General features: G+C 41.7%; 1 protein-coding gene across 1 annotated transcript in view; it reads left to right on the forward strand.

The window, feature by feature from the left end:
* Positions 1-11,835, forward strand: part of LOC109910887 (Down syndrome cell adhesion molecule-like) — a 490,591-nt gene that overhangs the window by 455,728 nt on the left and 23,028 nt on the right. The window lies entirely within an intron of this gene.

Raw genomic sequence — 11,835 nt, forward strand, 5'->3', positions numbered from 1 at the left:
GCACTTCAGAAGACCAAAATCTGAACTTCACCGAATGTCTCAACTTTTGACTGGGAGAGGAACCTAGCAGGAAAGACAGTGGAACAGCAATGGCAGGAGTTTCTGGTAGTAATTCGGGAGACACAGCAAAAATTCATCCTTCGGGAAAAGAAGCATACTAATGGGAGGATGAGGCAACTATGGCTTACAAAGAAAGTCCAGGAATAGCATAAAAGCAAAAGAGAAAGCATTTAATGCAGCGAAAGGCAGTGAAAAGCCAGGGGTTTGGGAAGCCTACGAAGATCATCAGAGGTTAATGAAAAACAAAATAAGGAGGGAGAACATTAACTATGAGGGTAAGCTAGCCGGTAATGTGAAAGAAGATTGCAAGAGTTTCTTTAGATATATAAAGGGCAAAAGAAAGGCAAAAGTGGACATTGGGCTTAATTGTCTTATAATATCTTATAAGACCATAAGATATAGGAATTAGGCCATTTGGCCCATCAAGTCTCTTCCACCATTTAATCATGGCTGATATGTTTCTCAACCCCATTCTCCTGCTTTCCCCCCATAACCCTTTATCTCTTTACTAATCAAGGGTCTATCTTTCTCTGTTCCAAGAAGACCATACCTGGAGTGTGGTCAAGCCAAACGGGTGCCTTAGAGAAAGAGAAAAGATTACAAAGCAAAAACAGGGATATTGCTGGAGAAACAAGGCAAGTTTGGCAGCATGTGTGTAGTCATCACAGAGTTACCATTATGAGACAGTGACCCTTCATCAGAAAAGGTAGCTACTTTCTCTCAGGAGCCCATGGAGCAAAATCTACCCTGACCTATTATCTCTTAACGTTAACTCCAATTCTCTCTCTAATACAGATCCATCATTGATTCAAGGCAATTAACTCAGGTTTGGGTGTCTCTTTCCCCTCAACTACTTTATATAAATAACAGTTATACAGACTGCAGCACAGACTAGAGCTACAGAGCACTGAAACAGGTTGTTCTGCCCAATTAGTCTGTGCCGTTCATCTCTGCACAAGCCTCCTCCAATCCAATCTAATCCTATCAACATGTCTTCAATTCCTTGATCTCTCATGTGACTATTTAGTTTTCCTTAAATACACCTAAGCTATTCACTTCACAACAGCTCAATGTGTTGGCAAATTCCACAATTAAATTCTTCCTGTGACAGTAAATGGTGGTGACTGGGATATCCTGAGGTTTTGATAGATAATATATGGATGCAAAATATTTCTTTATTATTTAATTTTGAGAGTGATACTATTTGTAAATAATGAACCATGTGAGCCAACAATAAATACACAACAATGTTTAAATTACCACATTGGAATATTAGAAGTATGAAGATATCGTGAAATTTGAATTTGCATGTAAGTTCTTTGATTAACAATTTAATCAAAGCACCAGCCTGTTCAAAATGTAACAGCTTTTTGCATCAATGAAATGCTGAAGACAGAAATTTCTTCCAATTTGTGATGGGCTTGCATCAGCTTATGACTTTGACAGAAATGTGCAGAGTAGATATGAGTATATTTTGAAATATTCTCATGAAGGAAGATGAGGATAAGGTTTATGGCACTGGTAATGATACCAAGGGAAGTAGGTTGATAAATGGAATTACATGTTATCGGTGACAGGACAATTGTAATAAGATATAGGGATGGTAATAGGCTACTCAGCCTCTCAAGCCTACGCTGCTATTCAATTAGATCATGCCTAATCTGTACTTCAAATCCATTTATCTGCCCCAGCTTCATATGTCCCTGATATCAAAACCAGACAGAAATCTATCAATCTCATGCTTTCAAAGTTCCAATTGACTCCAACATCCATAGTCCTTGTAGGGAATATTTGGCAAAATTTTGCTAATTTTGGTTTTGAATGAGCAATGGGAGCATGAGAATTGTACACTGTGCAGGGGGAAGAGCAAGAAGATGGAACAAAGTGGAACAACCTTGATGCAAGTGGTTCAATTAGTCTCGGTTGTAATTTTCTCTGATGTAAATTTACTTGCAGAAAAGTATTTGGATTTTCCAGCTTGTAATACTTTTATGAACCAGATATGTGCAGCAGTCATCTAGCAAAGACCAGATTCCCAGCCATCTTTATCTTTGCTGTCAAAGGACATGCTCCATTTCTGTACTGTAACGTTCAGTCAGCTTCACCTCCAGCTACAAAGATCTCAGTGAAAGTTTCATGGATGTGTTGTCATACTAGCTGCTTTCTGCACAGTCTGAATGTGTTAGCAAATGGAGCGGTGCATAAAGGCACAGCCTAAACAGCTTGGATGGACAGTGAGGTGCTGATGCAATGTTGGGACCAAAATCGGTTAACATGTGCATAGGCAGCATGTCTACTGATCACTCATCCTGAAGCAAGGATCATTTATGAAGCAAAATGTCCCTTGCCCTGGGACTATTTAAAAGGTCCCTCAATGAGTTGCATCTGAGGTGCTAATAATCTTCTAAGGTAAAGTGAATTGTGAGTTGCTGGAGGTATTTGGACGTTTTTCTTTGCTGAGCGCAAGGAAGCAGAGAGTAACATTGCCTCATTGTGGGGTGGGCAGAGGTTACAATGGTATTGAGCAACACATGGAGAGGCAATGGGTAGTAGCTCTACAAAGAAGGAGGGGAAGTGAGCTCTTTTTTAAAAGCCCTATTCACAAAGGGGCTTCCAGGATCACCACTTGGATCCTTCAAAGCTCCAGCCAGCAACCTGTTGTAATTCATCCTTCACCGAAGCGTGCAGGAAAGTCATGGAGGTGATCTGCAGAAACACGAGGAATTTTTAAGCCTTTTGTATTTTTCCTTAATTCATTCAAGGGATGTGGGCATTACTGGCTAAACCAGAGATAGTAAGAACTGCCAATGCTGGAGTCAGAGATAACACAATGTGGAGCTGGAAGAGCACAGCAGGCCACGCAGCATCAGAGGACAAAGCTGATGTTTTGGGTAGGGACCCTTCTTCCCCATTTCTGAAGAAGGGTCCCGACCCAAAACATCAGCTTTCCTGCTCCTCTGATGCTGCCTGGCCTGCTGTGTTCCTCCAGCTCCACACTATGTTGGCTAAACCAGCATTCATTGTCCATCCCTAATTATCAGAGAGCAGTTAAGAGTCAACCACTTTGCTGTGAGTCTGGAGTCACATGTAGGCCAGACCAGGTAAGGATGGCAATTTCCTTCCCTAACAGACATTAGTGAACCAAATGGGTTCTTTTTTCCTTGACATTTAACAATGATTTCATTGTCATCATTAGACCTTTAATTTCAGACATTTATTATATACAAATTCCACCTTCTGTCATGGTGGGATTTGAACCCAGGACCCCAGAATATTACCTGAGTCTGTAGCTTGCTAGTTCACCAACAACACTGCATTATCTTTGGCGCTATGATTTGGTTACTGGGGTCAACATCCTACTAGATGTGCAACTGTCTAAAATTATAACATATTTGTGATGTATATGTTTTTAGCGTTATTTCAGCCAAATAAATGTTTGCTAACTGCTTCCCAGAAGACGTGAATTCTGTGGGGGTTTTGGCATTTGAATGAGTTTTCTCTGGAGTATGAAATATTATGATAACCAAAGTACTATTCAGGCTTTGTCAAATCCTGTCAGAGCCAATGACTTCTGATCTAATAAATGATAAAGTTCGGGATTTTTTGAGGACAATGGTTGTCTGATTTTTGCTAAATTGCAAAAAGGCAGGTGTCAGTGAAAGCAAAGTGTGCAGATAAAACATTTTTCATGCCTTGGCTGTCAAACAGAATGAAACTTTGTGGAATCCGGGTCAGTGTCTTCAATTTGCAAATCAGCCAGGCGCAAAGCACCCTTTTCCAGGATTAATCCAATTATGCCATGTCAGGGCATTGATTGGCCTTGTAAAGCCTGGATGAAGTGCAAACCATGAGTCAATCACGGAATAAACAAAACGCAAGAGATACTTGGTTGACCAAGCAGCTGAGGATGGAAAAATATTGGTTCATATTTCAGCTGCTGATTTTTCCTCACAAACTGGATCCAAAACTGTAGAAGTGGGCTTTCTAGAGGGCAGCGATTACATAGTAATGTACAGAAAAAAGATTGTTTTGCCTAGCTGTGGCAGGTCTTTCACATCAATCACCTCCCGTATAATTCTATCACTATATCCCAACAATGCATCTCTCCCCACTGAGCTGAATGCACTCCATGCTCATTTTGAACAGAAGGTCAGTGGAATGATGTCACCTATCCCAACAGCCTTGGGTGTACCTGTACCCATGGTCACCACCATAGATGTCAGATTGGCCTTCTTGAGGGTGAATCCATGGAAAGTGACTGACCTGGATGGAGTCACCAGCTTGCACTCAGATCCTACATGGACCAGCTGGCAGGTGTATTTGCAGACATCTTCAACCTCTCCTCACTACAATTTGAGGTTCCCACCTGCTTCAAGACAATGAATATCATCCTGATGCTAAAGAAAAATCAGGCAACATGCCTTAATTGACTACCGCCCGATGGCTCGGACATCCAGGATTCCGAATTGGCACTATGGCTCAGTGGTAAGCACTGCTGCCTCACAGCACCACGGACCTGGGTTTGGCTCCAACCTCAGACGATTGTGTGGAGTTTGCACATTCTCCTTGTGTCTGCTTGGGTTTCCTCCGGGCACTCTGGTTTTCTCACATGGTCCAAAGATGTGCGGGTTCGGTGGATTGGCATGGGAAATTGCCCCATAGTTTGCAGGGATGTGCGGGGTAAGTGGATTAGCCATGGGAAATGTTGGGTTACAGTGTCGGGGTGGGCTGCTGTTTGGATGGTCAGTGTGACTCGATGGGCCGAATGGCCTGCTTCCGCAAGGTAGGGATTCTATGATTCCAAGTGTTTCTAGAGGTTAGTAAGGGCACACATCAACTCCAGGCTGCCTTGATCCACTATAATTCACTTACTCATTTATAGAATCCAATCATAGAATCCCAACAGTGTGGAAACAGGCCCTTTGGCCCAACAAGTCCACACCGATCCTCAGGAATCCCACCCAGACCCATCCCCCTATAACCCACCTAATCTACTCATCCCTGAATACTATGGGCAATTTAATACTGTCACAATATTACCCTGATGTACTTAGCATCGCAAAACAATATTTTTCATTGTATCTTCGTGCGTGTGACAATAGTAAATCAAATCAAATTAAATCAAATATCCTTTCTCCCTAACATATCTTTCTCACTTCTCCTCAATTCAACAGATACTCTGTCAAGAACTCCAAAATTCCCATTCCAACCACTCATTGAATCATAGAGTTTTTACAGTGTGATAAAAGGATCTTCATCCCATCATGCCTACACCGCTATCAAGCATCAATGTATTCTAAACCCATTTCCAGCACTTGGCTCATAGTATTGGCTACTTTCAAATGTTTATTTAAGTACTATTTCATTAAAGTATCTTATCATCTAGAAGGTCTAGCGGGGATGTCTGAGGCCAAATGCAACTAGGAATGGAGATTATTAAAATTTAATTAAGGGCTAATTAGGTGAGCACTGAAGGCTTTTGTGGCTCAGTGTCCATATCTCTGAGCCAGAAGATATCAGTTCATGTACCACCTGGCCCAGAGATGTGTCATGTGCATCCGAATAGGTTGATGAAAAATATCTATAGACAGGGAATAGGCAATCAGTATTGGAGAAAATTACTGCAGATGCTGGAATCTGAACTGAAAACAACAAATGCTGGAGATCACAGCAGGGCAAACAGCATCCATGGAGAGACAGCAAGCTAACATTTCAAGTCTAGAAGACTCTTTATCAGAGCTGAAATGAAGTGTGGAAAAAAGAGGGGGCAGCATTTATGCTATAGTTGGTGGGGTATAGGGGTGGTGGGGTGTAGAGTGCTGGTGGGAGAAGGATGTTAATAGTTCAGATTAAGTGATCGGAATGTGAGAATGGCAGTACAATGATGTGTCTAACTGCAAGATTTGAAAGCGCAGACAATCAATATTGTTGGAGTTTGTGGACAGTGAGTAGAAATAAAACTCTGACTCAGAAAACTGTGTCCAACCGGAACTTAACCCTTGGTATTTAACAAAGAATTCACTGTTGGATTTAGTAGTGACTTATTGATTCTCAAAACATCTATGAGTCTTCCCCATGTTTGAAACATCTTCTGTCTGGGTGACTGCTTCGCAGAACATCTACGTGCTGCTCGCAAAAAAGACCCTGAACTACCTGTTGTCTGCCACTTTAACAAACCACCTTGTTCCCTGGCCAACATCTCTGTCTCTGGCTTGCTGCAATGTGCCAGCGAAGCTCAACGCAAGCTGGAAGAACAACACCTCATTTTCTGCTTGGGCACCCTGCAGCCCTCTGGACTCAATATTAAGTTCAATAATTTGAGGGACTAATCTCTCCCATGTCCCAGCCCCCTACCCCACACACCAGGCGTTGTTATCACATAGCCTACCACTACACACTACCTGTTGTTAGTCACTAATAGTCCCCATTAACAACTATTCACTCTCATGCCTGATCGTTATCAAGTCTTTGTCTGTCCAACTGCTCTTCTCTCTCTTTAGGCTCTATCCTATTGTTTACTCCCTACCCCAGCCCCCTCCCTTTTTTCTGCATATAAACTGACGTTTTTCCCAGCCACCATCAATTCTGAGGAAGGGTCACTGGACCCGAAACGTTAACTCTGTTTTTCCCTTCGCATATGTTGCCAGACCTGCTGAGCTTTTCCAGCAACTTTGTTTTTGTTCCTGATTTACAGCATCTGCAGTTCTTTCAGTTTTTATCTTCTCTGTCTACCCTGCCAGGAGATTCATTTGCTGGGGAAGAGGTAGAAGTGTACAATGTTGGAAGGGAATGATTATATCTGTATTCTCCACAGACCTGCAATCCTCCGAGACATATATACTCCAACAATTCCAGTCCCATGCATAATCCTGATTTTCATTGTTTAACCATTGTTGGCTACATGTTCAACTGCTTCAGTCTGAAGCTCTGGAATTTCACTCTACACCTCTCCATCTCTCACCTCCCTTAACATTGAACTTTGAACCCAACCTATTGAACACACTTTTGGTCATCTATCCTAATATCTCCAAGTGTGGTCTCGGGCAAGTTTTATTTTTGATTACAGTGTGTGAAGCACCTTGGAATGTTTTGCTATTATTAAAGGTGCCACAAAAATGATTTGATTTGATTTGATTTATTAATGCCACGAGTACTGAAATCCAGTAAAAAGTATTGCTTTGCATGCTATATAGACGAATCATACCTTACATAAGTACGTCAGGATAATAGGACAGAATGCAGAATATAGTGTTACAGCTACAGAGAAGGTGCAGACAAAAATCAACTTTAATATATGAGAGGTCCTTTCAAAAGTCTAATAACAGTGGGGAACAATCTGCCTTGAATCTGTCGGTATGTGTTTTCAAAATTTTGCATTTCCTCTCCGATGGAAGAGAATATAACCGGGTTGGGAGAAGTCTTTGACAATGTTGGCTGCTTTCCGAAGGCAGCAGGAAGTGTAGATGGAGGTAGTGGATGGAAGGCTGGTTTTCATGGTGGACTGGGTTGCGCTCACAACTCTCTGTCATTTCTTGTGGTCTTGAGCAGAGAAGTTGCCATACCCCTCTGTGCTGCATCCAGATAGGATGTTTTCCACAGTGCGTATATAAAAATTGGTAAGAGTCATTGTGGAAATGCCAAATTTCCTTAGGCATCTGAGGAAGTAGAGGCTGGTGTGCTTTCTTGAGTGAGTTTTGTTACGGATGGGCCAGGATAGATTATTGGTGATATTTATTCCTAAGAACTCGAAGCTTTTGACCACTTCCACCTCAGCACCAACGACATCAATGACCAGCTCCTTCATTTTGCTGACATTGAAGGAGAGATTAGTGTCTTTACATCATGCCAGTAAGCTCTCTATCTCTTTCTAATACTCTGTCTCACTGTTGTTTGAGATCTGGCACATATGGTTGTGTCATCTGCAAACTTGCAAATGGCATTAGAGCAGAATTTGCCCACACTGTTGTAAGTGTGTAAGGAGTATATTACACAGCCTTGCAGGGCACCATTGTTGAGGATTATTATGAAGGAGGTGTTGTAGCCTATCCTTACTGATTGTGGTCTGTGGATCAGGAAGTCAAGGATCCAGTCACAGAAGGGGGAAGCAGAGTCCAAGGTCTTGGAGTTTGGAGATGGGTTTAGCTGGAATTACGGTTGAGAGCAGAACTAAAGTCAATAAATAGGAGTCTGACATGTTCCAGGGATGAGTGTAAGGCTTTGGAGATGGAGTCAGCTGTGGACCTGTTGTGATGGCAGATGAATGGTCATGGATCAAGACAATCTAGGAAGGTGGCACTCTTTTTGTAAGTCGTTTTTGATGCTGCTGTAATGGCTGCAAGGACATAGAGATCGCTTGGAATCTATGTCCACTACTGGCACCTTGTGCTCTGCAATACACACCATGAATAGGATGCACTTCAGCACCTCCCTGAAGTTGCTGTAGCAGAACTGGCCTCCTTCACAAGCTGCATTACAGCGACAGATAAGAGTTGCAACTACAGAGGAAAAGAATTTCCATTTACTTAGTGGTATCACCTGTGGCTCAATCTGTTGTACTCTTGCCCCTGCGACCCAAAGTCCTGATTTCAAGTCACACTGCAGTGCTGTGCTTAGCTACCGGAGCCTTGAGTGAAATGCTACACTGAGAGCCCATGTACACTCATAGATGGATGTAAAGAATCCCATTGCTCTATTCTGAAGAGAAACAGGGGAGGTATTTCTGGTGTCCTGCCCAGTATTTATCCTTCAATCAATGAAACAGATAGCCTATTATCATATTGCTGTTTCAAGGGGCTTGGTATGTTCCCTACATTACAACAGTAACTACACTTCATCCTTTGTAAATGTTGAGATGTCAGGAGAAACATGTTATATGAATGTAAACTTTCCTTTCGAGTCCCGACTTGAACATACATCACTTTGGGTCAGGATTATGCAAAATCCTACATCAAACCATCGTGACATGTCTATTATTGCAGGGGCCTCAGAGGAGCAATAAGAAGGTCAAAGCAATTGAGAATGGGCATCAATAGTAATTCAACAATCTGAGTCCAAGCTCACAACAAAATCATGTTAACAAATTGAATGCAGAACCTTCTTTACACTATAATCAAGGCTTTTCATTCTCTCTCCTTGATTTAAGATGTTTAGCCAAGCCCGATGAAATAAACCGAGCAAATTTGTGCTATTTGATGCAATCAGTCAAGTCGAACTAAAGTTAGCACTTGAAATAAACAGTAAACACTCAAACCTGTCTCTAGAAAGTGCTCGACATGACATTATTATTTTGGTGCACTTAGCCAAGGAGGGATGTAGTTGCATTGGAAGCTGTTGAGAGAATGTTCAATAGATTGATTCCAGAGATGAAGGGTTTGTTTTTGAAAGAGAGACTGAGCAGTTTAGGCCCATACCCTCTGGAGTTTAGAGGTATATAAGAAGCTTAAGGGCATTAGCAATGTAGATGTAGAAAGGATGTTTCCTCATGTGGGGCAAGCTAGAATGAGAGGTCATGGTTTTAGGATGAAGGGGAGTAGATTTAAAACAGAGATGAGGAGCAATTATTTCTCTCAAAGTGTCATGAACCTGTGGAATCCATTACCCCAGACTGTAGTGGATGCTGGGACACTGAGTAAATTTAAGGATGCAATAGACAGATTTTTAATTAGGAATGGGTTGAAGTGTTATGGAGAAGATTCTATAGAGAAGATTTATAAGACAATATTTCACCGCTGATTCACATTTATAAGTGAGGTTCAGAACTGTTTTCCAGACTTTTATGCTGGAGCAAGATTGTTGTCTTTCACTAAGTTCAAAACCTAATAATGGATAGAACGTAGACTCGTCAGTTACAGGTCATGTTATGATGATTTCGAGCCCCAATACTGAAAGCCTATAGTTATACAATGAAATCAAATGCCTGAACTTTACTGATATGCACTGACAGTGGATCAGTTACTTCATCAGAATAGAAACAGAATTGAATAGAAACCTACTGAACTGAATTCAATCAAAACTCTCAATAAGTAATGCCTCCCAATGCTTACATCTAGGATCAATAATTACTGGGATTTGTAAACAAGACTTTTGGCATCGTCTTTTTAAATTTGGGGAATTTCCAAATGGTTTACCCAAAATTAGAAACTTAGGAATTTACACCATTCAGTCATTGATATCTGCCATCTTGAAAATCCACTGTGTGGGATTAGACATTAGGCCCATCACTCTATTTCACGCCAAATGCAGCGTCTCTGCAGAGAGGCCCAGAGTACTCAGTGATTGAACAATATGACCTAGAAAAGTAAACTGACACTCCAGTACAGAACTATATCGTGCATTGCCAGAGGTGTTACTCTTCAGATCAGAAATTAAACAGAGGCCCCGACTGTCCAACACTTATTCTTCAGCCCACATCACATTTTTGCAGCTAAAAGGAGTTTCCGTTGGTGGTAAGGGAGAACGCTGAAGGAGATTCCCAGTATTTGTAACAGAGTAGGTGGCTGGATTTGTCTAATCTGATTTGATTTGTTTCACAAAGGCTCTTTCTTCCACACAGTAAAGATATGGTCATTACCTTCCCTCTACATCCTGAAGGCATTTGACTAACACAAGCCACTAGCTGGGGATTCCTTTTCATTAAGACTGAACACTCCTGCAGGTTTCTCAGCTTTCAGTTCAGCACTATACATCAGCACTCAGAGATGCTGCATCAATATAACACGCGTGAATGACTGCGCAGCGCCTAGGTAAGCAGAAGTGGTGAAGTAAATTACATTCTTTAACAGAGGCTGGTAGATTTTGGCCATTGCTGTATATTTTTCACTGCCGTTCAGAGAGAGATCCTAGTTCAGAGAGAGTGTGCAAGATGTACGGTTGTATTGTAGAAGGGTTCCTGCTTCATCCATTATCGACTATTTTTATGTACAGTTCCATTTATTATTCTGGAATTCCTCTGTACCATATTTTGAATGGAAAGTTTTATCACCCTGATGAAATTCTTCATTTGTTATTCAGCAAAGTCACTGACCTATTATTGGACGTCGGGCCGGACAGCAACATTTACCATTGGAGGACCATAAGCTCCTCACTGTATTTCATGAAACACAGTTGGAAGTTCTTAAGGAGACAATGCAGTGTTCTCTGTCACTTCCAAAATGTTCTGTAAATTTCTGGCAGTTCTGAGAAAGGGTCACTGAAGAAGAGCAGCCCAGTAGCTCAGTGGTGACTACTGCTGCCTCACAGCACCTGGAAGCCCAGTTTGATTCCACTTTCAGGTGACTGTCTGTGTGGAGTTTGCACATTCTCCCCATGTCTGCAAAACAGGGCTTTCCTCTGGGTGAGATAGTAGGAACTGCTGATGCTGGAGAATCTGAGATAACAAGGTGTAGAGCTGGATGAACACAGCAGGCCAAGCAGCATCAGAGGAGCAGGAAAGCTGACGTTTTGGGTCGAGACCCTTCTTCAGAAAAAATTCCATACACTGACTACTTGCAATGTGAAAAATCCTTTTCCTCACATCACTCTTGCTTCATTTACACGTCACTTTAAATCTATGCCCTTTTTTACCACTTTGGTGGGCAGAATAGCTTCTCTCTAACTAATCTGTCCAGCCCACTGATGATTTTGAAAATCTCTACTGAATCTCCTCTTAACCTTTTTCTCTCCAATCTATCCTCGACACTGAAGTTTCTAATTCCTGGAACCATTGTTGTAAATTGCTTCTGCACTCTTTACTGTATTTACATCTTTCCTATAATGTGGCAACTGTACAACTGTACA

This window comes from Rhincodon typus, chromosome 11 (genome assembly GCF_021869965.1).
Source record: "Rhincodon typus isolate 14 chromosome 11, sRhiTyp1.1, whole genome shotgun sequence".
Taxonomy (NCBI): Eukaryota; Metazoa; Chordata; class Chondrichthyes; order Orectolobiformes; family Rhincodontidae; genus Rhincodon; species Rhincodon typus.